The 21174-nt window shown below is 41.2% G+C and overlaps 1 long non-coding RNA gene across 1 annotated transcript in view; it reads right to left on the bottom strand.

Annotated features, from left to right (window-relative positions):
* The window catches only part of LOC138268244 (uncharacterized), a 449076-nt gene that overhangs the window by 206009 nt on the left and 221893 nt on the right, over positions 1-21174 (bottom strand). Inside the window, exon 3 of the long non-coding RNA XR_011199963.1 lies at positions 12349-12421. This is a non-coding gene — a long non-coding RNA (uncharacterized lncRNA). The remainder of the gene's footprint in view (positions 1-12348; positions 12422-21174) is intronic.

The following is a 21174-nucleotide window of genomic DNA, read 5'->3' on the forward strand; positions in this document are numbered from 1 at the left end:
TGCACAATAGTTTGTGGACTCGTAACAACCTTTGGCTCAGCCTGGAAGAAAATGTAGTCAAATGCCAAAAGAAATCTCCTGAAGGACAACGTTGCAAAATGCATTTTCTTAATTATTATTTTTCTGCGTGCCACCTCATGACAATTTCAGAGCTCTATACTTCTCTGATTAAGTGCCCGATTTAGGTTTTGGTGGATGAGGTTACCCCAGCCACAAACATGACAGATATCCCGTCCCCTGTATTATGGTTCCATTATATCCAATGGGAATCGCAATATGGTGGACGAAATTTCCGTCACGTTTGTGACAAGTCATTTGTAAAGCTCTAAATCAGGCCCTAAATGTCAAATAGTGTGTGGTAGTAGGAATCAAACCAAGTGCAAGCCATCTGGTACTCCTCACTAGCTATAACAAAGTCTATAAACCTAGTTGAACATGAATAACTGAGCTTTAGAGAGATTTCTGAAGAACATTGGTTGTTGGGGTTTGCCCTCAAGGTCGAGTTTAAGGGCATTCAAAAGAACTTATCCCTGAACTGAAAAGGATTTGCCTCCGTCTTTTAGTCTCTTGAAGGTTTGTTAAGTGATGAAGCCAGTCAGAGATTCCTGCTATGTTAACTAAACTACAATATTAACTAGACTAATTAAACTAAGATTCAGTGAATATACAGTATGCTATAGCAACTAATCTAAGTAACCTAAGATACAGTGGTTGTACAATGCGATATGTTAACTAAACTAACTAAACTAAGATTCAGTGGCTATACATTGGGAACTATTAACAAAACGAACTAAACTATGATACAGTGGATATAAGGTATACTATATTAACTAACCTAACAGACAGTGGATATACTAAACTAACTCAACTAAGATAGAGTTGATATACAGTGTGCAGTATCAACTAAGCTAACTAAACTATGATACAGTGGATTTACAAAATGCCATATTAACTAAACTAAGATACAGAGAATGTACCATGTAGTACATTAACCAAACTGAGATACAGTGGACATAAAATTGTATGCTTCTTCGCACCAATCATAGCTCAATCATATCATGACATATCTGTTTTCATGAATGTTCATCTGTTTTCAGAAGCTTACTCATTCCAACCCACTAGCTAGTGCCAGGCATAAATGGGGCACCTCTAGGCATCCACTTCAGAACACTTTTAGACCTGTGAAAGATCAGAAGAGGACTGGCCCTGCTGTCTGTGACAGAAGAGGAGCCCTGAAAGACTGGACCTAGTCCCTCTTGTACCGAGAACAAAGAAAGGTACTCCTATGGCCATAAGGCTGACCTCCTGTTCAATCTATAGGGATACAACAAGCTACAGGAAGCTTTTCCTTGAAAGTACCCAGTTGACCATTGGCAACTGGACCTGGACTAGTCCATGTTGTTGGCCTCTGCCAGACATGCTGTGAGGCTCTAATTGCCTTTCCTGAGATCCTTGGAGGCTTTGGAAGTTCAGGCCTCCTCTTGTGTCACAGACAGCAAAACCAGTCCTCTTCTGATCTTCACAGGTGTAGAAAGTGTTCTGAAGAGGGTGCCTAGGGGCACCACATTTATGTCTGGCACTAGCTAGTAGATCTGGATGACCCCTCAGCACACTCTCACCAATTGGATAAAAGGCCCCTTGGCCTCTCCCCAACTCAAAATTGGGCATTTCCAGGTTGGCAAAAGTCATCATCACAATCAATTTGGACTTTAATAGCTAGGAATGGGAGTTCTGGGGACCATACTATGATAATCCTAGTGTCCTTCCACTTTTAACACTAAAATTCAGTTTGGGACAGTCCTTCAGCAACCAGACAGCGGATCCACAAGGATGGTATTGGCATCCTTTTCTCTCCACTTTTAGATATGTCTCAAGTTTTTTATGTGAACCCAGTGGACCTGCAAAGGAGGAGTCATCTCTGACCATTCAGGTCAGCCTGTTTCTTGCTCTTTGGAGGCATTTCACGCATACTCACATCTATTTAAGGATAATTACTGGCTGGGTGAAGCTAGACTGCCAATGAAATTTAGCCCCCAGGACCTTTGAGCAGGGAAAAGGTAACTTTCTAAAAGTTACTTTAAAAAAAATATTTATTAAAAATCCAACTTCAAACTTAATTGGATTTTTAGTAACAATTAACAAATAGTTATTTAATTATTTTTTCTAGCTGGTCCTATTCCTGGAATACAGTATTAGTATTTAATATTGGTCCCCACTGTTTCTCTATGGACAATGGGTTGTGGAAGCTAGTTACTATAGGGACATGTTTCTTTAAATGTCTACATGTATGCCCTACCTTTAAATACCTTGCACCCTGCCTTGTGGGTTACAAGGTCTGTATACGGATGACTAATTAAGATGTATGAAGGAAGTTTTTACCTTAGAGGTCACAGTGCATGTTTTACACTGTTACAGTCAAGCTACATTGGTAGGCCTGAAGCCATGTCTGCTCTGTCACTGTATAGGATGGCCCAATAGGTCTGGCAGTCCACTGGAGGCCTTTAACCTTCAGGACCTGGGTACAATTTGTACCATACACCATGGACTTATAGGTGTTAAATTTCCCAATTATGAGTATGCCAAATAAACCATGTTAAAATTTTGGATATACATAAGGAAATATTAACAAGACCAACTAAACTATGATACAGTGCATGTAGGGTGTACTATATTAACTAACCTAACAGATAGCGAATATACTAAACTAACTAAACTAGGATAGAGCTGATATACAGTGTGCAGTATTACCTAAGCTAACTAAACTACGATTAGACATTTTAATAATGGATAGCATTGATTATGTGCACAGAGTTCTGAAGCCATCAAAAACATAGTGACCAAGAATCCGGGATGACAACGCAGAAAAGATGAATTTCGTACACACGTGCATAAAATCACATTTCACAAAGTAATAATGTGCGTTGCATTGCCATTTGTTTTTATATCATTATTAGTATTATTAATATTATAGTTCTTTAATTGTAGTCATCTAGATTTTTGATTACTATATGCAAATTGAATTTAAATAACAGAGTCCTAGTCACAGGTTGCGATTTAAAATCCAGACAAATAATGATTTATGTCTGGGTGGAATTTAACGGCAAGTGTGTACTCTGCTGTCATTTGGCATTTCAGTGAGTGAAACCAGGCTAGGAGCCTGAATTACATAAGTGGAATATGTACGAGACAATGTGTATAACATGGAAAGGGGATTAGCACTGGGGAGGACGGCGCGTGCTAACTGAAGGCGCGTGCGGCAGGAAGAGGGAGTCGCCGTCTTTGGAACAAGTTGTCAAGTGAGTTAGGTTAGCACCTGCTAAAACATGCCAGGCTTTATACCGTAAATTGTACTGCATTTTATTTTCATAACACGTGTGCATTCAAGAGCCAGGGAGAGAGTAAGATGAGGGCCTCACTCAGGCGGTTCGTGTTTATTAAGTAATTTTCACCCCTCTGAAAATCGTTCGAGCAGAACCTGTCGCAGTAAATGTAGAACTGATGGTTCAGCGGCCAAGAGACATTTCCTTCTCAAGGGAATCTCTGACTGGTATCTCACATGACTTTTGTACCCATCGTACACCACCACATACAGTGTTCCTACAGATGACCAACGAAATGCCTGTCGACTAACGTGCACTGTGCACAAAAATTGCGCATCTTTCACATTGAAAAGCATATATAATTTTGCCCACACATATCTTTTATCCAACTCGTGCCGGCTTGCTGCATATGAAGAGAATGAAAAGTTAAGTGCACACGAACAGGCATCAGTGATTTTTCTGTAAAAAAAAAACAAGTACCGGGAACAAAGTTTTGCTCAGAAGCCCGCGCCAGCGCTACTGAAAGTCTGGGTGCCTAAAACCAGGGTTGTGTAGTCTTGATTTTCCATATGTTTTTAATCCACCACGAGACACTCCTTTCTTTTTTATTTCACTCTTTCACATTCCTGCTTTCTTCCTTTAACACGTTTTTCCGCCTCTCCCTTCTACCCTCTTTTCCCCCGGAGTGTTTTTTTTTTCTCCCTTGCACTGGATCAAAGTCTGATGTGGAAAAGTATGTGTCAGTCCTCCTAAATGAGTGCTGGTGTGCCCTAGATGCAAACGCTGACTGAAATGAAGCACTGACACGCATTAGTTGAGGCCTGGGACATGCTGTCATTTTTGTGATTAGTATAACATTTAGTGCCCTGCAAGGATTGTGTCAAAGCACTGAGCACAAAGTTTATGGATATTTAGTCAAACTAGTAGACAGTGAGGTGAGGTAACAAGTGGAGCCGAAACTGAGGTGTAGGAGCAGACAAGATCTTGAGCAAATGGGGCACATACAATGTAGTAGCTTAGTGACAGAGTGTAGCAATCAGTGGTGAAGCAGGTGCAGTGGTACCAGGCCCTACAAGAGATTGGGGACTATTGTATCAAACCTCTGGCTGCATTTTACTATTACAAACCAACAGATAGGAGGCCAATTTTCCTTGCTTGCACCAGGGCCCATGCACCCTTGCCACGCTACTGCTTGAGGAACATGGATGGACAATGATAAGAGCTTTAGCAACTCTATAAAATCATAAGGGCTTCAGGACAAAGGCAGATTGTAACAACTGTGTTGGTGAGATTCTAGGGTAACTTAAAGATGAGTTTAGGTAATAATAGCAAGGAACTGGTACAATGAATGAAATGTGTATCAGGACACCTTTCAGATGGCCACAGGGCACACAGAAGTTACTGTGCCCAACCGTGGTGGTTAAGGCCTTTCACTCTTGATGTCCCAGAGCACAACCCATTATGGGTCCTGAACTATTGGGCCAAGTACCCCTTATGCACTTGATTCTCAGTGATGTGCTGTGGTCGAGCAATCGCGGCTCCCTTGGCAGCGGGGGGGGGGGTGTAGATACAGGTCAGGGAACTCAACTCTTAACACAAGATACAGCCGCTTTATTCTGAGCCGTTCCAGGAATCATCGTGTGGAAAGCACCAGGCCACACCGCCACACAGCATTGACCCCATATGCCAGAAGGGGTCACCGGTGAACTGAATTGCAGCACTGCTGAGGGATCGTTTTATCACACTCTCTGGGGGTGTAGGGAGATTCAATTGTACTGGGACCCGGTCCTTCGAGAACTTAATGCAGAGATTGTGGAGCCAGCACTGGCTAGACCCCAGTTCATTCTACTGGGTATCCACGAAATGTGGACCTACACAGGAAAAAAGCTGATATTTTGCATGCTGGGGCTGAATGTGTCAAAAAGAGGCGTTGGGCAGGGCTGGGGTACTTCTACACTGCCCACAAGAATCCAGTGGATCTCTGAAATGGAAGTCTGTATGGGGGCAGAGAAGGTTGTTTATGAAGCAAGGGACTGGCCGCAAAAATTTGATTGGATCAGGGGTAAATGAAGAAATAAACATGGCCTTGCGGTGACCAACCCTTGTGGTTCTGTTCAGGGGACTCCATGGGAGAGTCCTAATTGCAGCTAGGTGTCTTTCCCTTTGAGGGTCTCTTGGGATACTGTGGGAAGGACGGTCTTTGCTCTGGCTTTGTTGGGAGGGAAGGCCCTCCCATGTTTGGGCTTTCTGGGAAATCCTGGGGGCAAGGACCGGCAGTCTGGGACTCCTGCCCTATTGTCGCTCACGTGCAGTACTGTATGCTGTTCTGATTATACCCATTCTCTTAACGAGTCACACTGTTATATGTCTGAAAATGCTTACACAAAATAAAATATATAGTTTAAAAAAATGACTAATGATTGGGTGCATTTCCTTGCAAAAGTGTGAGCTGTGCCTAAATGTGGCTTCTCAAGTGAAAGAAACCAGCCTAGGAATGTGAATCACAGAATCCGTGAAATACAACTGCGTATTAGTGTTAATTAACTACTTTACCAATAGTGAGTGGTAAAATTGGGAGGCCAAATTAACACTGAATGTATAATACATTTCTTGAGGAGGAGTTTTAGAAGAGACGAGGTGCCAAAATGCCACCACCTCTTCATAAAAAATGGAAGAGGTTAGTCTGAATTACAGAACGGAAAATAAGCTTACATCATTTTATCACTGTGATGGTCTTGTAGAGAGATTTGATAGCATTCTGAAAAGCACAATTCAGTTGGATTAGATTTGGAGGAAGTGGTGAAAGGATGAAGTTGACGAGATGGCATTGATAATTTGCACATTGAGTAATACCATAAGTAGGTGTAGTACAATGCTTTCCCCCACTGTAGATCCACTATTTGATTGCATGAATGGAAGGACAGTTAATTCTAAATTTATATCTGCATACGTAAAGGAATCTGGCAATGTGTCTAGGGTGGGAGGGAATACTGCACGGAGAAGATGATCCATGATATGGGTCTCTGTGAAGATATCTGCAGCCTTGGATAGTACAATGACCATTTATCCTGGAGAGTGGCGTAATTTTGTGTGATCTTGGGAAAATTCTACATAATACTCGAGATTACAGCATTAGAATGACTTGTGTAAATAAGATGTAAATTTGAACAAAAAACGACCTGTGGCAAAAACATGAGTGACCCAAATGTGAGTATCATTTCTTTAATGTGAGGATTGATAAAACAATTTGAAAAGTTACTTCATGTTAACTTTTTTATCCGAGTGGACTGTTCGGGTAAATTTGGGACGCCAAATTAATCTTTTCAAACATTTTCATTCTGAGCTACCCAGAGGTAGTGCCATTGAGACTGAGGCTACTGTACCGACAGCTTCAACTTCCTAATTCTGTCATGAAGACCTTTCTTCAGCCCTTGATAATTTTTTATTTGGATTTTGGATAAAAAATATCAGCCTTCCTTTGTCTGCAACCTCTCCTGTATGTCAACTCTTGAAAAGTGGAATCTGAACTCTTTTGGGAAAAATAAGTTAGTTGATTGCAGTACTTTGCAAAATGTTTTTTTTGTTGTCAGGCACCAGTATTTTTGTTAGTTTTATTTGAGTTTTCTTTTTAATTGCAGATGGTCTGCATTTTGAATTGAGTAGGATGCAAGCATGCCTGTGTGAGATTAAGGGACAATAGGTGTTTGGGACGGTGAATGCCTAGGGTTAATAACATTTCCTTACTTGCCTTATGGTTTCGTGAATTTTCTTAATACAGTGGTGCATTTTACTTTCAGGGGAGTAGCCTGCTGTAGGCTTACAATTCATTTGTTTCACATTCTGACTGCTTGTGTGCTAGAGATATTTTGTATTATTTTAGGGATTTATGGGTAGCTTTGTAGTCATGTCAGATTTATTTATTGTTTGCCTACAAGTGCTTGTTGGTGGCTAAGGTTGTGGTGGCTGCTGGATTATAGATCCATGTATCTAGACATTTTTCTTTATTCTTCCCCATGTGCTTGTTCGCTGTGTGTGTGTGTGCGTGTTTGTGTCAGAAAGTAGATTAGTTGTTTTTCTTCAATTTTTAAAAGTACTTTGCAGGGGTAATTGTTGCCTTTTGCAGTTTGTGTATGTTTCATTTTAAAAGTTTATTTAAACTTTTCTCACTGTTTACATTGTGCTGTGATGTTGAATTTATTGTTGCAACTTTACTGATGGTATGCCTAAGCCCTCAGATAGGCCCAGTCACTGGGTGCATAATTATGCAATACATTCTCTGCAATCATGCAGATTTGTACTGATGGATGGAGAGAAAGGGGCTACAGCAAGGGTGGAATAGCCATTTTCTCTTTGTTCTTTGTTTGCCATGCCTCCATATGGTGGCAGCCATTTTGTGGGCCCAGTGTGTGTTTGTGTGTCCCATCACAAAAGGTGTGAGAGCTGATTGAAATGGGCACACTCCATTAGGTCATGTTCAAACTAAGGCCCATATTTATACTTTTTTAGCGCCACATTTGTGCCGCTTTTTGAAGCAAAAGCAGTGCAAAAGTACAAAATACAAATGTATTTTGTAAGTTTGCACCACTTTTGTGTAAAAAAATAACGCAAATACGGCGCTAAAAAAGTATAAACATGGGCCTAAGAGGTTGAGTCTGCCAGTGTGGCGCTGTCCTACCAGAGTGAGTAGCGGCGATCTATGATGAAGCGTGACACAATTAAGTGTGTGAGACCACTTCTTCGGTAAAGGAGGAATCCTCCATAGTTCTATCAATATATTAGATTTTCTATGAAACTATTTATGGTGTTAGGGTCACAACCTAATTGAGTGTGCCCATATCAATCAGCTCTCCACACCTTTTGTGTGCATTGTTTAGCTTTGGGAGGACGTGTGGAGAGACATATACCTCTCATCTCTCTATTTGTGTTTCACGATGGATATTTCATCCACTGAAATCTAAATACCATTCTATCCTATGGGATATAGAATTAGGCAGATGGGATATTCGTCAGCGTTGTGATGGAGTAACCTATCCGCTGAGTTCTAAATCAGGCCCTATGTCATTTTGTTATTTTTGTTTTTATCAACATATATTAAATTGTCTTTGTGACTGTGACTGACCCTAGTAGTCTGTAGTACACATTTTTTTTAAATTAATTTATTCAACATTTTCCTGCACTCCTGCCTCCAATAGGGGCCCGAAGGGTTCTTGAGAGACACTAACTATTAATTAATTAATTTACTTAATTTGTGCCTGCTTCCTGCCTCCAATAAGAGCCACATGGGCTCGGAAGTTACACAAATTAGTTATTAATTATTTTATTTTATTTCTGCCAGCTTCCTAACCTCCCAAAAGGGCCAAATAGGAACATAGGGTATTTTCCTATTAATGTAAGTGATTGTTTATAATAACATTGTGATGATGATAGTGATTAATTATGATGTACTGTACTCGCAATAATTTCCAAGTCCCCCTCCCTTCATTTGTGGCGTGTAGGTGCGCAAGAGGATACTTACTGACTGAGATGGAGAGACGTCTGTGACTTAGCTCATGCCAGAGAAACCTCTTTACTAAGTGCTTTTGCTTGTGGTGCTGTCCCATTCAAAAAGCAAAGAAGATAGTCCCAAAGAAGGAGGGTGGGGGTCTCTCAGGTGACATCAAGTCATGAATTAGAGAGTCAATATGCATCATCAGTTTTCCAACACAGATTGAGGGAAGGTGAGCTAGCCTAGTGAGTTCTGCATGATGTCAGGTCGACTATTGATTTTTGGCACATAAGTTATATAACAACAACAATAATTCCAGTGTCCTTGCTTGTTCACTATTTCTGAGTCCTGCGTATGCCCCTAAGTCTTACTACCAACACACATCACACCCTCCTTCATAATTCACAGCAAATATATTATTTCTGGGTTAGGAAGCAATTAAGCATTAAGGAAGGTTTAAATTGCAAGGGGTTAGGCTAGGTTTAGGTTTGGCTATGGACTCTCATACTGAAACGCATGCGTGTTCAAAATATTGTAATTGTAGGGCACTTGGTTGTAAAAGCATAGTTCTTTTTTTTTAAATAATCCCTGCATTTTAAGCACATTAAGACTCCTGATCAGTTTGTAAGGTCTCTTGGTGGAAATCTTTTTAAAAAGTTTTCATAGAATTTTACTTGGGGAATTATTTACTTTTTGAATTTTTGTTAAGGAGAAATATGTGTTTTTAAGGGGGGAACTATATGTAATATTTGTGTTCGTTTTCCTCTCCTGTTCCACCGCAGATGGTATTTAGGTTAGTGCTTTGGCGGTCGGGCACACAGGTGAATCTTCTCCTTTCCCTCCTGATTGTGCTACACTAATTAATGTTGTCCACACCGTGGGCACGCAGTGGATGCGCACAGTGGGGGTGCCTCTAGTTCCCCAAAGGTAAGCCCATCTGCACCTATCCACATTGGAATCATGGCCAGAACCAAGCTTGCTGCAAAAATAAACATATCCACTACACAAGTGAAGACTTACTCTAAAGCAGTCTGTCTTACTTTAAGAAATGGAACAGACTTTCCAGTACAACCTTTTAACCCTATTTGATATATAAAGATGGTGTATGAAATGTTTGCGGGCTAACTTTAAATAATCCCTGGAGGGTCTCACCTGCTGAACTAGGTACCCAGTGCACCCATAGTGAGTCTTAAAATTATTTCTACAACCCAGCCAAATAATATAGGTCCATCATTCAGAGCTTGCCTAATTAACTGCAGATCACTCCTCAAAACACTCTTGAAGTGTTGGATTTACTTGCAATACTTGAGATTTCATATTTTTGAATGAAACATGGCTTGTTTAAAGGGCCAAAGAATCAGAAGAAAGTAAATAAACCCCCTTTTCTTTCTAGAGCATGGCATAAGATTGAGGAGGTATCCCTCACCCTAATACTGCAAACCTCTACCCCCTCTCTCTGTAGTCAGTTATGTCCGAGAGGCCACAAGTTACTGGGCTGGTGACAGATAAGCCTTGGCAGTGGGTAAAAGTAGTCCACAGTTACTTTGTCAGCTGGTGGTCGTCCGGAAGGGGTTAGTGGCTCAAAACATGATGAGAGCCTCACTGCCACTCCAGGGGTGCAGGTCACTGACTTTCTTTGGGCTTACTCAAGAGGGGCCTGGCAGGTTGTACTGCTGGAGAAGGAGCAAAATGATTCTTTTGAAGGTTGCAGAAGACTGGTACACTGGCATTCACTGAAGTCCCTCTTCCTGGGAGCAATGTGTTTTTACCACAGACACACATTGATCACACATTTCAAGTATAAAGTCTCCTCAGGGCACTTGAGTGTCCTTTCTTTGCACTGCAACGGAGTCTGAAGTCCTGTTGTCAGTGACAGCTGCTTCTTTGTGCCTCTTCTCTGATTCAAAATTAGAACAAAGGTTCTGGTGCCAGGGGAGCCCCTTAAATCCTGCCTTAGGGGACGTTAAAGATGTGGAGGATAGTGACCAATGGGCTACTAGTCCCTGCTGCTAGCCCACCCCTGTGGTGATCAGTTCCTGTGGGAGTACTTCACTTTCCTACCCAGAAACCACTATTCCTAAGATTTGCCAACATGGCAGAGCCCTTCTTCGGCTGCATAGACCCCCCCCCAGCCCACCCTAAAGGTGTGGCTAGTCTTTGGGGTTACACCTCCTGAATAGCTAATTTTCCTGCCTGCCAGCTTCGTCAGGGTGGGAAGGGCTTTGTTCTTGGGTGGAGGACACAATATTACACATTAAGGGCAGTGAAGCCTTTGAGGATCACCGCCTTGATTACTGTAAACACCAGCCTTCCTGGGAGGGAGGAGGTGTGCCCTCCTTCCTATGCAGATCCTTCGTCTCTGTCCTGGGTGAAGTTTTAGCATGACCAGCAGGAGGGCAGACTCTTATCTTGGTGGCAAATGGTTCAGGTGAGAAGGGCAAAGCAGATGTAAGTTGGTATCTTGGTGGGCGTCCTCTAAATACGCCACCAGGGTACATGATGGTTAATCCTGGGCACGAGAATCATGGTCATGACCAAAAAGCACACTGTGTGATACCAAACACAGGGAATCTGCCAGGCCATCATGGCGATGGCCATCTGGGGACAGTCGGGATGTCAGCCCATGTTATCCTATAGACCGCCGGTCACTTGTGATAGCATTAGGTTTTATGTGTTATCAAAGGGTCATATATGCTTGTGTATATATGTCCACACTCATAACACAGTGCGACCTACCTCTGGGATATAGGTGGCCAGCCTTAGAGATGACTGACCTGTGCTATGGGCAGTGAATAGACTATGCCTGCACTTGGTGTGGGCAGAGTCAAACTCAAACAAACAAGCTGCTCATGCAGGCTGACATGGCGGCTCTGCAGGCATTTCTTTCAATTGGGTCACACAGAGTGGCACAATCAGTGCTGTGGCCATGGTATCCCCTTTACCACCCTTGCCCTGGGTACCACAGGTATCATTTATTGGGGCATTACAGGGGTGATGAAGTCTTTGCCAAGAGAGTTTACAAAATCTCAGTACAATTTAAGGTAAAGAGCACTGGTACTGCGGTCTGGTTAGCAGGCCTCAGTACATTTTCAGGTAAAAAGCAATAGCATCCAGCAGTGGAAAGTGGGGGGTGACCATCCAAAAAGGGGACTTTACAACATTTAGCAATATCACTATCAACCACTGTATTTGCACAGGTTATACAACAACACTTGAAAAATCAGAAATTATTGCTATCCAAAAGAGAAGGAGAAGGGGTTGGGGAGGAAATATGTTAAAGAGGGTAAGGAAGACATGGATGCCACAGTAAGAAAAAAAAGGTGAATGAAGGAAAAAGCAAAGAAGACAGGATGACGAATACTTCAGAAGCAGAAGGGAATATAGAAAAAGAAACACAGAGGTGTGAGAGTTTAAGAAGGCAGAAGTAAAAAGTGGAAGTTAGGAAAACTAAGAACAAAAATAAAGTATAAGGGCCATGATAAATGTTATCCTAGATGAGATTAGTAAATCCAACAAAATTAAACAGAAAAAAAAATGATTTACCAGCTCTAGAGGGAATGTCCCCCACATTTTGGGGAAGCTGCAGCCTTGGTTTTTCCGATCCTCTTCTTCAGTGCTGAATAGAGGAAAGAATAGCTAATTTAATAATTTACAGGTACAAAACTGACAGCTTAAGTAACCAATCATATTCACCCATTTAACATCTGCACAAAAAATGGTTCCCTGTTCTAAAAATGATTAACTACACGTGAAATAGTTTCTCCACTAGCTGCACTCCACTAGCTGTATTCATTTTCACTATTCTCACAAAAAAGTCATCTGCAATTTTATTCAACAATCTTGCACTGCATGTCACAGGAATGCAGAGTGTGCAGCAAAAGAGACTAAAATGGAGCCCCACCACCATAGCAATCTGACTGTCATCCTCCTCACTTCCTGTCCATCAGCCTAACCATATCTTGTTCATCTTGGAACAGAATCCTAATACTTGGCAGTAAGTATTACACTCTTGATATCCACTCGCAGACCTCCAGTCCTGTGAGTCCTGAATTACACCCTCTCAGATACACCCCTCTAGTCTCACTGAACCACAAGCACCTCCTATTTCGAAGTCAAAGTCTAAGGAAACCCTATGTTAATACACCTGCTCATTTTTATGCATATACAAAATGCATTATCTACAGGTCTACTTTTTGTTCTACTGGCATAATTTAGACATTACATAAGGTTTAACACTGTAGAACAGGAAGGCTATATTTTCTATAGTGCTAAACATGAAGAGCCTGATCCAGAAAGGTAACTTACACTTTTTAGTAATTTACACTTATGAGTAAGTTTACTACTTTTTGCTTATTCACAAAATTCAGGTGTTACTACAAAAAAAAAAAAAAAAAAACAACAGTATTAAGTCCAGCACCTCATATTGCCAACCGCTGGTACTGCAACACTCTCCTGCAGAAAATAATGCAATAAAATAGTTACAAATAAAAAAAAATAGCATTAAAATACATAAAAATATATCCTAAGGGTAAGTGTTGCAGTAGCAGTGATATTGGCCATGTGTGGTGCTGGACTTACTGCTGTTTTTTTTAGTAGTAATTTACACTCTGATGTAAATCAGTAATGCCTAAATAATTACAATTTGTGTATATATATATATATATGTATATATATATATATATACACACACACACACATATATATATATATATATATATATATATATGTTTGTGTGTGTGTGCATATATGTGGGTATGTATTATATATATTTAAAAATTAATGATATCTTGTGATACTATATGTCATTGTGTGTGTGTGTGTTTGTGTATAAATATATATGTGTGTGTGAGTGTGTGTGTGTGTGCATATGTATCTCTTCACCTGCAGGCATATTTGCCTGCGGTCTCCAAAGAACCAGCAGTGCAGAAGGCAGCATAGCAGCACGTGCTGCATACAAATGCAAATTTAACTCCTTGAAGAAAGTAAAGAAATCTGGGCACTCCGTGGGGAATCTGGGAGTGAATATATTTATTGGCAAAGGACTGTCAATGCATTTCAGTGCACTAGGGTGCATAGTTATTTGTTTTGATGCAAAACTGCACTAACGTAGTTTTGCATCAAAAAGTTTAGCACCAGCTTGCGTCATTCTGCAGCGCCAGCCATGTGCCATATTTGAGGAATGGCGCAAGCGGTACTAAGTTTGGGCTAAAGTAAATTAAAAAGGAGCTAGCCGGTGAAGGTGGTTGTATGGGGAAAAGGAAGTTGTGCAACAGAAAATGACTCTCAGCTTGTTAGCAGCAAAAAAATGCCGCTAACCAGCCTTGCTTCATTTCTAGACACACAACCATCCAAAAACATGACTCGTGTCTTAGGAAAGACAGGAGTCAGGGCCACCACCCTAATGGCCAGCACAGGGGACCAGTGCCCCCTGGGCATGGCCATTGCACCCATTTCCATGCCGGGGTCCCATGTCAGGGCCCCCAATGGCACTTAGAAAAGTTTTTAGGAAATACCTACCTATACTTATCCTACTTATCTGAGATGGGGTCCCCCATCCTGTCGTGTCCCTCTGGTGTGGGTGCGGGTGTTCCTAGGTTTTGGGGCGGGCATTTGTGGACCCATTCCATGGTTTTTTACCGTGTTCATAGGTCTACGGGTCCCCTAACGCCTGCTCTATCCCAGACGTTAAATAATGGCACTAAGCAAGCTTAGCACCATTATTTGGGTCCACCTCCCACCCATGTGTAATTTTAGCATGGGGGGATAAGTATGGCTCTATCTGGATAGCGTCATTTCTTGGATGGGAACACCTACCTTGCATCTCATTGATGCAAGGTGGGTTGAGGCATTCAAAAATGGTTCAAACTCCAGTATTTTGATGCTAGACGGGTCTAGCATCAGAATAGAAATATGGAGTTAAGTTTGTGCCACATTTGCATTAAATAAATTATGCAAATGCAGATCAAACAGAGTATAAATATGAACCTAAGTGCCTTTGTTATGAGATTGGTTGTCAGAAACACATGTGATATTTATACAAATTTGTTTGTGCTCATTTTAAAAGACAGTGAAAATGGACAAAAACTCCAATACTAATGACTGTGCCATCTTAGAATATGGCTCAGTGCACATCACCATAATCCAATTCACCTCGGCCAGGCTAACCAAAAAACAATGTACCTTATATAATACAATTATTTAAAATCAAATAAAGCGTAATTCATTCCTTTGTTAAAGAAACTATTTATTGGACCACAGTAATCCCTGTAACATTTTTTTTTCAAAATTAAATTTTTTAAAATGAACAAATAATATACTACCACAATGTGGTCCCAAGTCACAATTTCACCCTAGTGGGCATTTTTTTCTGTCACTTCTCAATCCGTTATTTGATTTCTATCATAAAAATAAACTTGTAAGTCTCTTGTAGAGCCTGGCCTCTGACAATAACTGAAAACCAAAATAAGTCGCCCAGTTATAGATGGGATATATGCTGTGTGTCCTGCCTGATGGCTCTGCCCCTGTAAAAACATGTATACAAAATCAAAATATTAAAACCTTATTAAAAACATATTAATCAAGAACATTTTTAATGATCTAGAGATAGCAGCTATGCGGGCATTGACTCACGAAAGTAGTCAGAGGTAGACATACAATTCCTCATCTGTAGTTAGACCAAACTGCTCTTTTCTGTCCATTTCTAATGTATATCTTGAGTCCATCCTCTGTAAGTCTCTCTATCTGTCTCTCCCTCTGAGTCTCTTGGGTACATAGGCCCTCATTCTGACCTTGGCGGTCGGCGGAGAGGCGGCGGTCGGACCGCGAACAGACCGGCGGTCCAAAAAATGGCATTCTGACCGCGGCGGTCACCGCCGCGATCGACCGCCACTTCCCCACTCCGACCGCCACGGCGGTCATGACCGACGGGCTGGAGTTTGCGCACTCCGGCCCGGCGGTCGCCCCAAGACCGCCACCCGTATCATGACCCTGCTTACCGCCGCGGTTTCTGGCGGTCGGGAACCGCAATGCGAACCATGGCGGTAGGCACTATCGGGGCCCGGGAATTCCTTCCCTGGCACTGATAGGGGTCTCCCCCCACCCCCCACTGCCCCCCGAGTCCTCCCCCCACCCCCTCCACCCCCCTGCCACCCCCCAGAGGTGGTATGAACCCCCTCCCCACCCCCACCCCAAAATGCACATACACGCACCCCGACATGCACGCACCCCAACATGCACATCTGCACACCCCCATGCACGCACACATCACACAACACCCCCCCACCCCCTCCCCTCACGGACGATCAACTTACCTTGTGCGTTGGTCCTCCGGGAGGCGACGGGAGCCATAGGGACGTGACCGCCGACAGCACACCGCCAACAGAAGACCACCACACAGAAATGTGGGTCGTAATTCTGGGGGCGGTGTTCTGCTGGCGTGGCGGTGGAGGTTGACCAGTCTCCACTTTCCCGCCGACCGCCAGTCTGGCTGCCGGCGGTTTCCCGGCGGAACGCTCCCAGCGGTCGGAATGCGCACAGCGGCATACCGCCGCGGTCGGCGGTCTTCACCGCGGCGGTAACTCAGCAGTCTTGCGAAAAGACCGCCGAGGTCAGAATGAGGGCCATAGTCTGTTGCACTATAAGACTACAGAGTGTAATCTCCACCAAGCATCTTATAAAAATGGCGATTAACTGGACAAGTATCATCATTGTTTTTTATTGCTCTAAGATATTGAAATATGCGCTTGTGCACCTCCAGAATTGCATGTCCTGCTGTTGGCTCCGTGCTACAGCAGTGAGTTGGTTCAGCCAGTGCCACACTTACCTCCAGTGCTCCTTCCTTTTCCCTTGCCACCCCTGCTGCTTGCCATCAACATTAGAGGGAGATGGTGCTACACTAAAAAAAAAAAGTGCTGCCACCTCCTCCGAAAAAATATTCTCTATGAGACCTTCATGTCTCTGGGGCAGACCACTGGCACACTCCTAGACTCTGTAACAGTGGGGCAGAAGGCAACAGAAAAAAAGCAAGATAGACAGACGTGAAAAAATAAAAACGTAGTGGTGTGGAAGGAAGAAAAAAACGGACAAGAAATTTGGAAAAAGTGGAAAGGATATGCAAAATTGAGATGGATGGATAGGAATCATAGCTAGGTAAGAACTAGAAAAAGGCTAGTTTGAGTGGCATTTCCTATTCAAAATGTCATTGCATTCTTGTACATTACTCGTAATGCTGTTCAGCATTATATTTTAAATGGAAAATGCGCCTTCGGGTCATCTTTTTGCACAAGAGGATATAAGACACATTTGACATAATTTTTTGTATTTTCTTGTAAATTTTTGTAATTTTATAATTAAGCTAACGATGTTTACGTGAATTTTGCACACCCCTACTGTCCACCCCCTCCAACTTTGTTGGCACTGTTATTCTATAATGTTAACAATTTAAAGTTAACTTGTTTCTTAGCAACACCTTTTCCTTTAAAGAACACAGATTAGTTTTTAAAAAATGTTGCTATTTTGGAAGGCAATCACAGGGACGGTGGGCTACAATCCCTATGATTTTAGCTGGTCACAAGGGGTCGCAAATTGTGACATGCCTAATTAATATTAATTAGGCAGGTAATTCTATAAGCCTCTGTGATTGCTATTTTGTGTACTGACCTATTAGGAAGTAGGTTGGTCGCAAAATCAGATTCCATTCACAAAAATTTAGAACAGAACTTGTAACCACTTTTTTTGCGAATGGAATCTCCATACAGCAGGCCCTTGACTTCATAGTACTGATAGAATTGTGAACTTACTGATTCCAAAAGACTACACTATTATCCATCTGGACTGGGAAGGGAAAATCGGAGTTGAGTTGTGTAATATGTAGGAACTCTATATACTGTAGGTCATTTACCTCTTTGTTTTTTCCCACCTTCCAGTGCCTTATTGTGCTTATTGGGCCTAATAGTACCAATAAATCTGTCTGACTAAATATCCTCTATCATCCTCCAAGGAGTAGCTAGTGATTTCCTTGGTGACTTCAATCTTCACAGGGGAATTCCTAAGGACACCTCATATAGGCACACTCTTACGTTCTGCTTGAGAATGACTTGGTTCAACACACCATGAAACCTACTCACACCAAAGGTTCGACTCTGGTCACTCCCAAAGCACACCTTTTTCCAAATTCATGGTCTCATTCTAGCAGAATGGTGTGATCACTCTTGAATTCTTTTCAACCTGTCCTTCTCTAAAATCTCACTTTATGGTCAAATGAAAAAAACGATAACTTTGCTCAGGTACAAAATAAACATAATTTATACTGGGCTTGCCACCTGTTTTGCAGAGTGTTCTTCAGATCAATCAAAACACAAATGAAGCAACAACTTTAATTATACCCTGGCTTAACACCTAAAAGACTCCACTCCCTTCTAAAGAAAAAGTGACCCAGAGCACAAGACCCTCCCTCTGGTGCACAAACAAATTAAATGAGGAAAAAGAACTCCAAGTGAATGAACTATCTTGACATCAAAAACCCACTAGGAGTAACTTGGAAAACCTCTGTGATGTGAGGTATTTCAAGAAAATTAATATTCAAAGCCATCTGCTCAAATTTCTAATTGATTTAGCCACAAGTAGCCCTAAAAATCTATTTGAAACAGTGAAAGCTGAGACAAATCCCAGACCACAGCCAAAATAATACATTCTTTTCAACCTGTCCTCTAAAATCTCACTTTATGGTCAAATGAAAAAAACGATAACTTTTCTGAGGGACAAAATAAACATAAATTATACTGGACTTGCCACCTCTTTTGCAGAGTGTTCTTCAGACCCAATCAAAACATCGAAACACAAATGAAGCAACAACTTTAATTATACCCTGGCTTAAAACCTAAAGGACTTCACTCCCTTTTAAAGAAAAAATGACCCAGAGCAAAAGACCCTCCCGCTGGTGCACAAAAAAATCAATGAGGAGAAAGAACTCCAACTGAATGAACTATCTTGACATCAAAAACCCAGTAGGAGTAACTTGGAAAACCTCTGTGATGTGAGGTAATTCAAGAACATGAATCTTCAAAGCCATCCGCTCAAATTTCTAATTGATTTAGCCACAAGTAGCCCTAAAAAGCTCTATGCAACAGTGAAAGCCTGGACAAAAACCAGACCACAGCCAAAATACCTGAAACAGATAAGAAATGTGAGAAATGTGCCTGTTTGACACTAAAGATAAAATTAATAAAATGCCCTACCCACCTCATAACAGTTATATTGTAGCTGTATGTAGAAAATTACCTAGCAGCTGGTCAGAATTCAGAGAAATACCACAGAGCTTCTCACCATAATTTCCATGCACAACTCCTTAAACTGCTTTGCTGATCCTGTACTCATCATTTTTGGCCCAATGGATGCAGCATCTCTTATTTTTGTATTAGTCTAGCCTTGTCAATCTCTGGTGACAATGCACATTTGTAGAATCCTTCTATGGATAATTTCCTTTATTTGTTGAGTTACTGACATTACTGAGTGATTTAAAACCAGTATTTGTCTCCATTTTGATTCTCTGACTTCTGATTGTCCATTAGGCATGGAGCATGTCTTAATTTATGTTATTTTCAGATCTAGCATGATTGTTTACTGTTGATGGTTGAACATGTCTATTTTTCGCCATTAGGAGGTAAGAGTATGACCTACATTTTTTTTTACATTTGTCCATTTTTCATTTCGTGATCTTTATGTGGGTTAACAATCCCATTGCTTTTTCAGTTGTCACCCACCTTTGACATGAAGAAGACTCCTTGTTTCAAATCTTTTCTTGGGACTGAAACGTGGCATTTTTATTGTGCAGATCTTATCTGAATGAATTCTCTGTTCCTGAACTGTGATCTCAATCGTGATGGTGAAGCATAATTCTTTAGAGGTCTTGTGAACTGTTTGCTGTTTTTAATAATGGCTTGTGCACATTTTCATCCAGTCACTCATTTTCACTTGCATCGACCCCTCTTTATTTGGGAGCCCTAGTCCATTAGGATTCTTCCGAATGCACGAAGTAAAAATCATATATTTTGAAATATGTTTCTTGAAATGTTACATGTTTTTTCCTCAAACATTGAATATTATTAGGTTTGCAGTGATTGCCCCCAGAAACTACCAAATGTCTATTGAATGATTATGAACCTTTGGTTGTTTGAATGCATCCTGTAGGTCACTCCTAATAAATGTGGCATTAGTCAGCTTGCCAATTCGTACCCAGCTCCACATTTCTAAAACCAAATTCTGAATGGGTATGAACATATATTCTCATGGCTGAAGGAGGCTGACCCAAAGTTCCCTCTGTATACTAGAAAAAGGTATTTTTCATACAGCTGTGCAGTCAAGCCAGACCTAAAACGAGGCTTTCTTTTACTGCCAAGTATCACACATTTACACACTAAGAAGTACTTTGATTCTATGTTTACATTATCCATTTAACAAGGGCGTTTAAAAAGCAATTTCTGTCATGTTGACATGCTTTCTTAGTGACGCCACCCCTTTTAAATGAAACAATCTGCTGCTTTGCACAAAAGGTTTAGCAGCGTTGAGTAATGTTCAGTAAACTGACTATACATCATTCCGATCCACTAGACATTCCATAAAAATCCGGTTGTATAATCAGAACAAACCTTGAGTAAGTCTTAGCAACTGATGAGAAAAACACACAAGGCAGAGGACAGATTAATGAGGCCACAGCATTGTGTTTACATTACAATCTACGTTCACTTTTACTAACTTTTGGCGCTGCTTGTGACTAATATTTCAATCGAGTTTGTTTTATTGTTAACTCTTAGATCTCTCTTTCAGGTTCTCTGTCACACCCTCAAGCAGCTTCTCGTGAAAACATCCACTACCAAAACACCTTTTCAAAACAACAGCCCTAAAAATAGACTCACATTATTTAGACCTATTGTTAACATTTCCATACAAAACATTTTTATTTAACTCCAGTCTTTGCATATTTATGTACGATCAATATTATGGTTGACTATATTTTGGAGTCTAAGGTTTCTTTGCCATCTGTTTCCAAACTATGCCCTTCAGGTGTTCCTCTTGCAAAGTCTTCCAATATTTTCATTAAATAACTTGTCCTTAGTCGTTTCAAGATGCTTCTGAAAAGGTCACAACAACATCTAATTAAATAAACTTTGCAGTTTTTGTGAATCACTTAGGAAAGACATCTACTCCTACCACATGTCCAATAAATTTGACCACATCTGTGTGTTATATACCTTTCTGATTTTGACTTGTGCTCATTGTTCCCCATTAATATGCTGTTTAACTGCCCTTCGTTTACAATGATTTATTACTTGCTGCTAGTCTTGGTGTCTGGTTCTCCTTTATGGTCAGTTC

Source organism: Pleurodeles waltl, chromosome 12, assembly GCF_031143425.1.
Source record: "Pleurodeles waltl isolate 20211129_DDA chromosome 12, aPleWal1.hap1.20221129, whole genome shotgun sequence".
NCBI classification, from domain to species: Eukaryota; Metazoa; Chordata; class Amphibia; order Caudata; family Salamandridae; genus Pleurodeles; species Pleurodeles waltl.